At 31.4% G+C, this 14374-nt stretch overlaps 1 protein-coding gene across 10 annotated transcripts in view; it reads right to left on the bottom strand.

Annotated features, from left to right (window-relative positions):
• LOC111050980 (multiple C2 and transmembrane domain-containing protein) overlaps positions 1-14374 on the bottom strand; it is a 300854-nt gene that overhangs the window by 202584 nt on the left and 83896 nt on the right. The window lies entirely within an intron of this gene.

The raw sequence follows: 14374 nt of genomic DNA, 5'->3' as shown, positions 1-14374 counted from the left end.
GGATCTATTGCTTATGAATAAGAAATCCAGTTATCAGAGCAAACCAACTTATAATTTTCATAAGAATTTTGGCAATATACAACACAAATCCACAGAACAAAACCTTACAACACTTAAACATATAGCATAATTATAAGCTAAAATACTTATCCATTTATATAGTTGAAAACAATGGCTATAGGCTTGTAAACACTCAAATAAAATTATACAAAATTAGAACACCATAAAACTGCTCAAATCTCAAATTAAAACATTATAAATTTCAATTAAACAGAAAAATATTCAGAGAGCACAAAACACTTTCAATAGCCAGCCACCATTTTTTTAGAAGAGAGTAACAAAGACCCGCCTTTTAGATGAAGCCAAGAACAGTGATGTTATGAATACGTCATCGATATTAATTTCCAAAAAATTATAAATTACAAGTTTAGAATTCACATTTTACATTTGTTCTCAATAAAACTTTGTTTCGAAACTGTTATTTTAAATTTATTAATCCTCTATGCCGTTTATAATGATCTGTTAATTCTGAAATAGAACTCTTGTTTCAGTGATACCATGGAATGTGCAACACAATTATTTATGATAAATTCTCAGTTAAAAGTTGTCCACATATTGATTACTCTGATATTTGCTATCAAGTTTTATAGATCTCGAATTGAAGATTCGATTTTAATCGAGAAAAAATGTAATATAACAAATACCCCCCTCTTGACATGAGAAATTTTACTGTTTGAGAATTTAAAGAAAAAAATTACATTGGAACAAATGGAAATTGTTGAAATTGAATTCGAGAACAGTAACAATTTTTTCTATAAAAAAATTACATGTCATCCTATAATATTGAAAATTATTATAAAAATTCATCAATAGCATTTGTTATACATTTCCAAACAATATTTCAAAGTATAGAATATCAAAATTACTTTTGATTTAGCTTTATAATTTAAGGAAAATATCTCAACAGATAGTTTGACATATATAAAGAATAGTTCTTGAAATTGTACATAAATTTAGTAGATGGAAAAATTCAATTTTTTATTGCATAAAAATTTAGTATGTTGAACAAAAAAAAATTAAATGAATTGATGACTTGTTACATTTAATTTTCACATAAGATTTCAATAAATCAAAAAATGTTAATTTCTTTCACTATTGACGTGGTTGATTTTATCGATGCGAATTTGGTAAAACAGTTCGTTAAGGCACTCAGTATGAATTTCAGTTAAGTGTGACTCCAGTGTGATGACATCAGTGTTGGGCTGATCCGAATACTCGTAGTGTTGGGCTGATCTGGATGCACATAGTGTTGGGGTGATCTGGATGCACGTAGTGTTGGGCTGATACTTTAGTTGACTGATGCATACCAAACTCGATACAGGTGACATCTCAGTTAGCATTGCCTCATGCTTGTATAGTAGACAGCTGCATACCAAACTCGATACAGGTGACATCTCAGTTAGCATTGCCTCATGCTCATGCTTGTAGTAGACGGCTGCATACCAAACTCGATACAGAGTCACGTAAATTTTGTATCATATAATTATACAATGTACATTTCAGGCTTGAAATGACAATGTAATTTGTTTTTTGGAAAAGAGATAGACGCTGCATACATGATTAACTTGGGTGAGGATTAATTTAGGTAAGGTTTGGTTTTTTTTATATTTTCAGCTTTTAAGGTTTAGAGTTCTGCATACAGGAATAATTTAGGAGAGGATTTTTTGAATCAATTTCTTTCATGATACTGTGACTGTTATTCTGAATTCAAAGTTGTGAACGTGAACATGGATGGCAATTACCTCCAGGTAATGTGGTAGTGTTGAAGTTTGAGTTACATGGTCAGCAATAGGCGTTGGCATTGTCATTGGCGTATGCATTGGTGTCGGCATTGGCGTTGGCATTGTCGTAGGCATTGGCATCTGCGCAGGCATTGGCATCGGCGCAGGCATCGGCGTAGACATCAACAGTAGATATTGGCGTTGGCATTGGTGTAGACATCAGAGCAGATATTGGCGTTGATATTGGCATAGGCATCAGCATCGATATTGGCGTAGGCATTGGTGTAGATATCAGCGTAGATATTGGCGTTGGCATTGGTGTAGATATCAGCGTAGATATTGGCGTTGATAGTCAATTAATGAGTAACACTAGTTCGAAAATCACCCAAATGTTTCTAACACTCTTCATGGCGTTCACTTGTTGTTGATTTCGAGATTCACATGATAATTATTTCGATGTTAATGTCCACGCTGTACCTGTTATCTTAAAATGCTTATAAATTAAAAAGAAAATTTTGATTAGGCTACCAATACAATCTAATACACATGAAAACTATTTACAAGTATATAATCAATATAAAAAATGAAATTTATTGTTAACATCTTATTATACAGTCAGCAATACATAAATTGTGAAATTTCCTCAAACTCAATAGAGACATCAATTACAAAATTTTAATAAAATAATAATTTCATTTCCATTTATTCACTGTTCAAATAACAAAATTCAATCCATTCATCAAAATTTAGAACATAAACAAATACTTGTTACATAAATTTCATAACACCCAGTATCATTATCAAAATTGTAAAAAAAATCAGATCATAACAACAAAATAATTTCAATACATATTTCAATAAATTCAGACAATTGGTCTTCCATTCACAATCATTTCATAATATATCTGCATTTCATTATCATTTAGTATAACATTTCAATTATAGCATTTCACATTTCAGGGTTTCAAAATTATTTATGTAGACAAATTTATAAATTTTCATTTTAATTTTGTTCAAATATTTTATAAAAAGCAGATTATTCAATATTATTAATCATCGTTTATTGGATTTTATAGTTTATTTCGACTTCTCAATGTTCTAAACACAAACTACATTTCATGACAAAACTTTACTATCAATCATTACACAAGAAATCATTCAAAACATCAATAATCTTTTGCTTCAAAGGCAATCAATATTCATAAGTAATCATCTGCATCTATGGCAATCAACATAAGTAATCAACACAAAAAATATTATCTCATTACTGCCTCTCTAAGTAATAACCTCAGTTATTCCTTCTTTAGGCAATAATGGGTTTCCATCTCAAAAAACAATCACATAACAGCAAAATTCTAATCAACAAACCCCACTGAAAATCCTACATACACTCCAGCATCCATTTCAAACGATAATCAATCATATCAAAATTTATAGAACAAACAGTTTTCAAATTTAGAAAAAGACATCAATTACAAAAACTTTAGAGAAATTTTAACCTTTAACTCATTTCAATTAATAATATGACAAGACGTTTTTATTTAATGAAATCATTATTATTCAAGTTAACTTTTATTTATCTTGAACATTTCATATTTATGAAAAAAATTTGGGGAAGATTGTGGGAACAAGTCAACTCATTGAAGATTCTAGTGAAGAAAAATAAATCAATTTCAAATGACATAGAATAACACTGATATAGCCTACTACTAAGGCTCGTTTACACAGTATAAGTTTAAGCTAAAGTTCAAACCTTTTTTTTAGTTTAAAATAAATTTCTGTTTTTAGATTATCATTTTGAACTGCCTACCTAACCTAGTCTATAAATCAAGAATTCACAGATCTTTGAATTAGGTACTAAACTCAGTGATGTGAGTAACTCAAGATGGATTTTAGTTATTCTTTTCTAATTAGCAATAAAAGTGTGTACTGCATTATAATTTTAGAATTTTCTTGTCAGAAATTGAATAAGAATACAGTAACATATGTGCCCACTTTGAAAACAACCAACTGGGCAGGTTTTTGGTAACTTAGCCCAAGTTAGGCTGGTTTAGTAAAGTTTAGCTTGGAAGTTTGTAGATGATGACTACTAATCAAAGCATAGTCTATTTTCTAGAATGGAATATATGCCTATTAAATCTATTTATTTATTCATAGATGGCTCTCATTGGCAGAGAGATCCTTTTGGATGTTCTGCCTTGCCATATTACCCATTGTCATTTCCTATCAACACTCAAGTTTATAGGTTATATAATAGGTTCTTCATGTTTTCAATATATTAAATAAGATGATATATTATGAAAGATGGTAATATAATACGGCTTATTTTTTCAACTTTTTAAATAAATAATAGAGACTAAGTATACCACAAGGTAACGTTTTCAGCATAGGTTAATTCTATGCTTGCCTAACACAATCACAGAAAACTATAAAGGTAACAATCTGAATTTCATGTATCATATACATGAATACATAATATAATAAATAATTTGTAAATGTTTAACTTACCTTTCAATCATTCAACGGATAGAGATAACAAAAATTACAAGACGACCACATCACATCCACAGCTTTAAAAATGCGGGGTTACCGTTGGCGGTTGAATTTTCTTTGAGTTGAGCAGTTTCATTGCGCATGCTTGAATACAATTTTACGCGATATTTGAATATTGGAGAATTCATAGATTCCGTGTTTTTAGGATAATTGACATAATATTAAGCATAATTAAGTGAAGCCACATGAGTGGCTTGTGATTGACACTTGAAATATTGTTGGAATCAATATGAATATAATAAAAGTGGTTATCATATTTCGAATTGAAAACTTGAAAATGATTTCAAAGTCTTGGTGTGTTATTTTATAAATGGCATTCTTTCAAGCATAAACTGGAATCCAATTTGAAAAATGATATAACTTATTCAATTTTGGTTAGAATTATTTGAGATTATAGGACAATGTTGATAATATAAACAGAAATGTTTTTTATTTTTTTTCAAAATTTTTTATCATTAATTACAAATTATTTAAAATTTTAAACGTCAGTAGCCCGTCAACGGCACGTTTGACGGGATTTTTGCATACCAAAAAAGTGCTGGAAATTCACTTCTACAGCCGAATTAGTCATAAAAGACTGCTTTTTCGAACATTTTTGGGAAACTTGAAAATCAGTCAAATTTATTAAGTCCCTACCTATCTGGATTAAAATTAGCGCAAAAGGTCTATTAATCGCAACAGTGCTTTGTAGACGATTTTCGAAAAATACAAAAAGTGTTTGAATTGCAATTCTGAACCCGAATTGATCAACAAAAAGCCTGAAGTGAACTTTTTTGGAAAACTTACAAAAATTTCAGTCTTAATTGGTGCAAAACATTATTTTTATCTGGATAACAGTGTGTTGGAGACGATTTTTGAAGAAGATAGAAAGGGGTTGAAATTCAATTCCACTTGAGAATTGTTGGTCAGAAAGCCTAAATTGAGACATTTTTAGGGATTAAGTTACAATGGTGAGGGGGGAGGAGACACCTTCTAAAAAAAAATGTTTGATTTTCACTTAGTGTGTTGACTGGGTAGGTACTGTAAAAATTCCATACTGTACCAACCTTCCTAATGTTTCTTTTAGTAAACATTTCTAACGTTTATCAAACGTTGTTTTCATAACATTTATCAGCATTACACATTCTAGACGTTTATTAAACTTTTATAGAGTAAACGTTTAATTTAGTAAACTTTTCTAACGTTTATTAAACGTTGTTTTCATAACGTTTATCGGATTTATACATTTTAAACATTTATTAAACTTTTTGTGCTGTGTGGGATGTTCTAAATTGAATCATTTATTTTTAAAATAATTTCAGAATTTGAAGACTGTATAATAAGTACAAACCATTTCAAGATTACAATACAAAGACGATCAAGATGGATAATGGGTAAATAAGTTCCCTAAAAAATACAAATAAGAGAAAAAGAGAATTGGGTAAATAAATTTCCTAAATAATACAAGGAAGAGAAATATTAATTAGAGCCTATCCTACATGTCAGTTCTAAACTTTCATAAGGAAGTATATTTAATAAAAATATACTACAAATAAAAAAATTGCAAAATGGGTTAAAAACCCAGAAGAAAACTATAACCTAATTACATATGGCTTATGGCACGATATGCAATGAAAGATGAGAAAATGGGACATAATTTGCTCTGAAAAACCTAGTTACCTAATATGATACCTGACAAGAATAGACATAATTAAAATATGTAATACATGATGAAAAAATATACCGCAAGCACGCAATTATTCACACTACAATAGATAGATTTTAGAAAAGGTAAGTTTTATCAACAATTTAAAGATTAGGAAATAAGCTACTATTTCAACTTCCAAAATTATTTCAGAAAAAATACAAATTCAAATGACTATAGACAAGATTGGTTAAGATATGCATCATATAGAAGAAATTTACTGAACATTACACAAAGACAGGAAAGAATCGAAATTTGAAACGATTTAGGGCCAAGAAAATAGGCTATAGGAAAGAAAAAAAGACACAAATTATGGACTCTTACCACACACTGCCTAGCGATTATGCTATTCTGGATCCCGGCATAACACAGGATTCCTAATCATTATGTGCTTTTAGATGGTATTTCTTCATCATATATTGATTGACTCTCATAATTTTACCTGAACTTATCTCTTCAAGTTTGAAACACCCTTTATTGAGATCATCTCTTACTATGTAAGGTCCACGATATTTAGGACACAGCTTGGCAGAAAACTTCTTCAGCTTGCTCGACAAAATGTAATTTCGAATTACAACTAGATCATCAACCTTGAATTTCTTATCAATGTTGAAACGAGAAATATAATACTCAGTGAGATTCTTAGATAAGTTTGGCTTATATTTTCCAAATCTCAAATCATTTCTAGCAGATGACTGAATGTCGTCTGACCACATTCTAGCAATGAATTTCTCTTTAAATTCTTCAAAGTTATTTACATCAAAACGGATGAAAATCCACCAATCACGATGAGCAAAATTTGAATTGAAATTGTTTTCCAAAATACCTACAATTTTGATCCAGTTTGTGATTTCATTTCTCTCAAGATACTCGGTCAAGTTTACTAAGAAATGCATTGGATTCTTTTTGTCAATTTGCATTTGGAATTCAAACCTATCGAAATTACTATTGTTACCAGTATGATTACACATCGGTTTTGTTGACATGTAATTTTATTTATGTTTTTCCTAACCTCAGTTATAGCAGCTGTATTTTCTTGACAATCTATTTTCAAAGAGGATAATACCTTGATTTCCCTGTCTACTGTTTCGTTTGATTCTACAACCTCTTTTTCAACATGCTTAATACTTTCATTATTTTCTACATTGATAGCACCTTGTGTCATATTTTGTTGCTCAACTATGATCTTATTTTTATTTACACTTTCATTAACCTCATCGACCCTATCAGAAACTTGAATGATTTTGTTTTGCATTGATTTTTCTACATCTAACATTGATATTTCAAGATCATTACGGTAGTTTTCTGCTGTAGATGACCTATTTCTTTGTAATTTTTACTTAATGTATCATTTATCTCTTTTATTTCCTGCTTTGTACTAACCTGCTCTAGTCTTATGCTAGCAAATTCTTGCTTCATATCATCAAACCTAGCACTTTGATCGGGGGCACTTTAGCTCATGGGCCGCGGAATCTAGCATTGAGACCTACATAGATCGATAGAGGAGATCAAGACGAGATCAACCATGTATAACATTGTTTTCGATTTCCAAGGATTAGCTGAAAAAACATGGCGGAAAGTTAAAAATTTTTATATCAATTTTTATTTTTAATAATTTTTTTATGGCTACAATATGTTTAAAACTAAGGCATTCTTATGTAAAATTTGACGAGAAATCCAATGAAACTAATTTCAGGTTCGTAACTTCAGTAGTTTTTGAGATATTGCAAAAAATGTGCAGAAAAATGCAATTTTTTTGCTTTAAAAAAGGTTAACTTGTTTTCATGATGATTAATAGGTATTTTAAACTATTCGGATTTAGTAGAATGATAATTTTTAAAGAAAAAATGTTCAATCACTTGATAGCCTAAACTCAAACTTGTTCGAGATATTTGGGAAAATAAAAAAAATTGCACACAATACTCGTCAATTCTCATATTTAATTATTTTTACTACTTTTAGTGACTACTAAATTGGCTAAATCTTATTGGGATTTTTGCAGGGAATTAATAAAAATAGATTTGATGTTGGAAAATTTTATAGATTATTAAGATATTTGGAAAAAATACAAGAAAATGTAGTATTTTAGCTTTAGAAGAGTTCAATATGTTTGCATAGGCATAGTGCAGACCGATATTTAGGATCACATTTTATTCAGCTTCCAATGCAATTCAGAAGCTTTGAAAGATTGTAAAAATAATTGAATCAAATCTAGCTTTTCCTAACCCAAGCTTTTCCTAACCCAAGCTTTTCCTAACCTAAGCTTCCCCTAACCTAAGCTTTTTCTAATCTAAGTTTTACCAACCCAAGCTCCCCCAACCTAAGCTTTTCTCAGACCCAGCTTCCCCAGACCTAAGCTTTTCCTAACCTAAGCTTTTACTTATCTAAGCTTTACCTAACCTAATCTTTTCCTAACCTAAGTTCATCCCAGACCCAGCCTTCTATAACCTAAGCTTTTCCTAACCTAAACTTTTTCTAATCTGAGCTTTTCCTAACCCAAGCTTTCCCCAACCTAAGCTTTCCCCAAACCCAGCTTCCCCTAACCTAAGCTTCCCCTAACCCAAGCTTTTCCCAACCTCAACTTTTTCCTAACCTAAGCTTTTCCTTATATACATTTTCCTAACCCAAGCTTTCCCCAACCTAAGCTTTTCTTAGACCCAGCTTCCCCTAACCTAAGCTTCTCCTAACTTAAGCTTTTTCTAATCCAAACTTTCCATAACCCAAGCTTTCCCCAGACCCAGCTTTTCCTAACCATAGCTCTTTCCTAACCTATGCTTTTCCTAACCTTAGCTTTTCCTAATCTAAGCTTTTCCTAACCCAAGTTTTTTCTAAGTTGAGGTCTTTCTAATGCAAGTTTTCCTAACCCATCTTTCCCTGACCTAAGCTTTTCTCAGACCAAGCTTCCCCTAACCTAAGCTTTTTCCCAACCTGAGCTTTTCCTAATCTAAGCTTTTACCAATCTAAGCTTTTTTTCCTAATATATAAGCTTTTCCTGAACTAAGATTTCCCTAACCTAAGCTTTTCCTGACCCCAGCTTCTCCTAACCTAAGCTTTCCCTAATCTAAGCTTTTCCCAACCCAAGCTTCCCCTAACCTAATATTTTCTTATCCAAGCTCCTCCTAACCTAAGCCTTCCCCAATCTAAGCTTTTCATAACCTAAGTTCTCCCTAGGTAGCAAAAAATGGAGTTGCAATATTTTTATTTGCCCAAATATCTCGAACAATTTTGAGTTTAGGCAATCAAGTGACTAGACATTTCTTTCTTTAGAATTTATCATTCTACTAAATCAAATAGTTTAAAATACCTATCAATCACCATGCAAACAGGTTTACCTCTTTTAAACCAAAAATTTGCACTTTTTCGCACATTATTTGCAATATCTCAAAAACTACTGAAGTTACAAACCTGAAATTAGTTTCATTGGATTCCTCGTCAAATTTTACATAAGATTGCACTAGTTTTAAACATATTGTAGCCATAAAAAATTATTAAAAATAAAAATTGATATAAAAATTTTCAACTTTCCGCCATGTTTTTTCAGCTAATCCTTGGAAATCGACAACAATGTTATACATGGTTGATCTCGTCTTGATCTCCTCTATCGATCTATGTAGGTCTGAATGCTAGATTCCGCGGCCCATATACTAAAGTGCAGCCCTTTGATCTTGTTTCAAATTACCGTATCAATCTTAGCATTTTGCTCATCAATCTTAGCATTTTGCTCATCAAACCTTTGTGTTAGGAACGCTATAAGATTTAGATCATTTTTAGCTCCTACCATACTTGTTTCATTTGATATTTCTACTAATTCCTCATAAATTGTTACATTTGAAACGTTTTCACTTACAGCTACACTATCGTTTGAGTCATTGTTTAAGGTTAGGTTTAAATCTTGAGATTATTCATCTAAGTTTTGAATGTTTTCACTGGATAAAACTTCATTATTTTTATTGTTCTCCATCTTACTACTGCGTAAAAAATATTTACTCATTAGAACCTGAACTTTCTCGAACCGATTTCCCACTCAGCAGCATCTCCCATTCATAATTCATCAAGAAATCTATCCTACCAATAATTTTTTATAACCAGGGATATATTTTGTAGTTTGAGTCCCACACCAGGGCATACCATTTGCCGTGCTACCATTTTCTCCTAAATAGGTTGGATAGCATTCCCCACCTATTAACCTAAAGAAAGTTATCGGCTCCAAAATGGTAAATTATTGATAAATTATGAATGTATCTGTTGCTTATGAATAAGAAATCCAGTTATCAGAGCAAACCAACTTATAATTTTCATAAGAATTTTGGCAATATACAACACAAATCCACAGAACAAAACCTTACAACACTTAAACATATAGCATCATTATAAGCTAAAATACTTATCCATTTATATAGTTGAAAACAATGGCTATAGGCTTGTAAACTCTCAAATAAAATTATACAAAATTAGAACACCATAAAACTGCTCAAATCTCAAATTAAAACATTATAAATTCCAATTAAACAGAAAAATATTCAGAGAGCACAAAACACTTTCAATAGCCAGCCACCATTTTTTTTAGAAGAGAGTAACAAAGACCCGCCTTTTAGATGAAGCCAAGAACAGTGACGTTATGAACACGTCATCGATATTAATTTCCAAAAAAAATATAAATTACAAGTTTAGAATTTACATTTTACATTTGTTCTCAATAAAACTTTGTTTCGAAACTGTTATTTTAAATTTATTAATCCTCTATGCCGTTTATAATGATCTGTTAATTCTGAAATAGAACTCTTGTTTCAGTGATACCATAGAATGTGCAACACAATTATTTATGATAAATTCTCAGTTAAAAGTTGCCCGCATATCGATTACTCTGATATTTACTATCAAGTTTTATAGATCTCGAATTGAAGATTCGATTTTAATCGAGAAAAAATGTAATATTACAATTTAAACATTTAAACAACCAAACATCTAAACATCTAAACATCTAAACATTTAAACATTTAAACATTTAAACATTTGAACATTAAACATTTAAACATCTAAACATGATCAATGTGAATCAAAATTCATGATACATTATTTCGATACAGTGTTTCAAAATAAAATAAATGACAGAAACAGCACATTGATATATTAAGTCATATCATTTTATAGATGTATGAAATAATATATCATTTTAAGAAAAATTCAATGCTCTACAAACCTACAATAAGCATCAGTTTTTATAATGCATTGTTGGAGAGTTACAAGCCTTGAAAGAGCAAAACATTGGATAAAAACCTGTTATTTTAACAAACACACACCTTCAAGAGCAAATATCTCGGGGAACTGTTGGGAATATCACAAAATTCCCCTGAACAAAAAGTGTAGAGAATTTATTAAGCTTCATTTTTGAATGGTTAGTTATGTCGGTTAAATGCATTGTAGAAATTGGGGTACCTTAATTTTTTTCGGAAAGATATACTTTCCTTACCTATTGTAATAGGGCAAGAAATGTAAAAAGTGTCATCATGAAGTATGGTGTTATCCTCTTTCAGTAATAAAATGATTGGTTTAATGGGTAAAAACTAAGCCAACGTAATCAGCTTAAATCCAGTGAGCTGTTGAGATTTTAATACTTGGAGCACCATCCATTTCCCTAGGAAATATCTATTGATATACCGGAAGACGATAAAAGCTTGGGTTTGACGTATTTCCGATATTGTTCTCTGTCATTCGCATAAGCCCCAATCGCTCATGCTGAAATGATTGAACTTAGAACCTTTCCGGAAAGCCAACGATCGCACTGGAAATATTTTCAATCAGAAAATGTCCACAACTTTGAATGTTGTCTCATATTCCCTTGAATGGATACAGAAGTAGTCGCTTATATAAGCGTTTGTGTAGTGCATCGAAAACAAAGCATTTTCAACAATTTATTTACTTTCGAACGAACTTGACAAGGGCAATGAGGTGTATGATGTAAAATTTCCAGGTTCCAGAATGGGAATCAAACCGTTACCTTACGACATAATTGACAGTACTAGTTGATAAAAAGTAATAAAATGTAAATACTAAGATACTAGGCCCATTTGCCCCAACCTCCGAGTGGCCATAAAATTAAGAAAAAAATTTTCACTAAAAGTTACTCACACTTATATGATGAGTTTTCAACATAATTTCGTAAGGATTGATGCGTTTGTCATACCTGAGAAACAGCCTACAAAAATCCAGTTCATTAAAAGTTCCTGCCAAATAAGTGAGCTATGACGTTTGTTTTGGAGTTAGTCATTAGTTTGGGAGCGCTGTCTTTATTCATGTCTTTTGAGTTGGGAGAGAAGGTATAAGTTACTTAGTGGCCAAGTCATGTTTAAATGGCAGATGATCGGAATCATCCTGTTTGAATTGCTGAAGAAGCCGTTCGGTTGCACCAGCACTGTGATTCCGAGTTTTCGTGGATCACAACGATTCCGAAAGTCATTTCAACTGCTGTCTTACAACAGTCCGACAACATCCACGAACAAAATCATCAATCATGAAGTTTTAAGCGTGAACTTTCATCATTCCTTAGTGGATTTCTCCTGAATTATTGCATTTTGCTTGCAAAAAACTAATTACGCTAAGCAATCAGCACTTGGTGGAAGACTCAAGTGAGGCAGCCATGTTTCTGGTTCTATGACTCGACAACAATTGACGCAATTGACAAAAAAATTAACGATCTGGCCGCACCAATCACAGGGCGTTGTTTGGTAGTGAACGTGGGGATGACACGCTGTTCAGCTCTTTAAAAATCACCCCCTACTGCTTGTCTGTGTCTTATGGTATATGACCGGAGATTAAAAAAATGTCCCTCATAATTTGATGATGGTTCAAATTCATATTATATTCATATGATTCCAAGTGTTGACACAAACTAGATAGATCGTTTCTATTTTGGAATGGAATGGAATTGTTGTTTAGGGGTGGGTTAAATACAATGTTATTAATAATTTTTCGGAGACAATAAGATAATGTTCAATAAAATTGATTTCAGGAATAATGAGAAAAAAATCTGGTTGAAATAATAGATTTGTAAACTTCATTATTCATTGATTATTCCCTACCATAAATCCTTATACCTTGAATTCCTAAATATGAATTTCGTTGCAAGGAACGTATTTGTGGGTTTAATTATTCTATTGACTATAAGAATGTCTTAACATCTTGAGAGATAAGTAAAGTGATCAATAGTACATTCTGATTTATAGATAGAAATTCTTAAACTTCATGATTGATGAGAGAAATACGTTTCTATTCGAAAAGTAATAGCTTTTCCATTTCTACAGCAAGATTGCAGAGGATAGGTTCATACATTTTCTCGAGTACAATCAAATCAACAGGTGAAGAAGAAAAGGAAAATTTATTGGGAAGTTGTTGAAGACGAATGACTGATGATCTTCAGGGAAAAGGTTAGTTGTAAGAGAACGAAGGAAATACCAAGAAATCCATCAATCAATCTGAACATGGAAACAACGCAAACCTTTCTGCACGTTCGTTGTTTTTTCGGTTCAAGTTGACAGTAATTTGATACGATTCGAATCCTCAAGATAGTGGTTGTGGCTCGTTTCTTAGCTTTATTGCATTCTAACTCATATGAAATATTGTAAAATTACAACTACTATAAGTTCATAAAACCTTCATTGAACTGTGAGTTCTTCAAAACTGATTCTGATTGTTGAGAAAAGAGAATGATATCAATACAAACGATAGAAAAAAACAATATTTAAACAGTGCTTTGCTAGTAGTACCGTACAGTATGATCATTGCTTGAATTTAATTAATGGCGATTAGTTTATGCATTCAAATTCTCAATGGACGTCTTTTGTTCCGAACATTGTTCATAATGTTAATTCATCACATTCCCATTAAGGTATTATTGTTAGTATGCTATTGATTCATTCATAATTCGATACCAAATTGGTAATAGTATAATATTTTAAACACTACTCAGAGCCGAAAAATTAAGTTCTTCCACAATTTGTCACAAACTTTTGATATGCTATATAAAAGAACTAAAGTGAGAAGAGCTAAAATGAGAAGGAAAATAGAGGTGTAAGAAGACTTTGCTTCCACCACTATAGCGGTATCCTACAGGTTTTTCCGAAACCTGTTCCAGATTCCAAGTAATGAAGTGATGACGTGATGTGATAATAATATAATAATAATAGATCTTAGATCAATAAGAAAACAACACTATTCACTAGAATAATACCATTTACTGTATTTTGAAGTGGATTGATATCCACAAAGCAATTAAGTGGAGTAATTTTGGTGTGAGGCTGCCTTGCAAGACACATACAACGTGCACTACTCAATGAGACTCATTCTATGGTGGGATTCA

This window comes from Nilaparvata lugens, chromosome 2 (genome assembly GCF_014356525.2).
Source record: "Nilaparvata lugens isolate BPH chromosome 2, ASM1435652v1, whole genome shotgun sequence".
In the NCBI taxonomy this organism is placed as follows: domain Eukaryota; kingdom Metazoa; phylum Arthropoda; class Insecta; order Hemiptera; family Delphacidae; genus Nilaparvata; species Nilaparvata lugens.
Note: the sequence above shows the minus strand (reverse complement) of the source record. Positions and strands in the feature narration are given on the sequence as shown.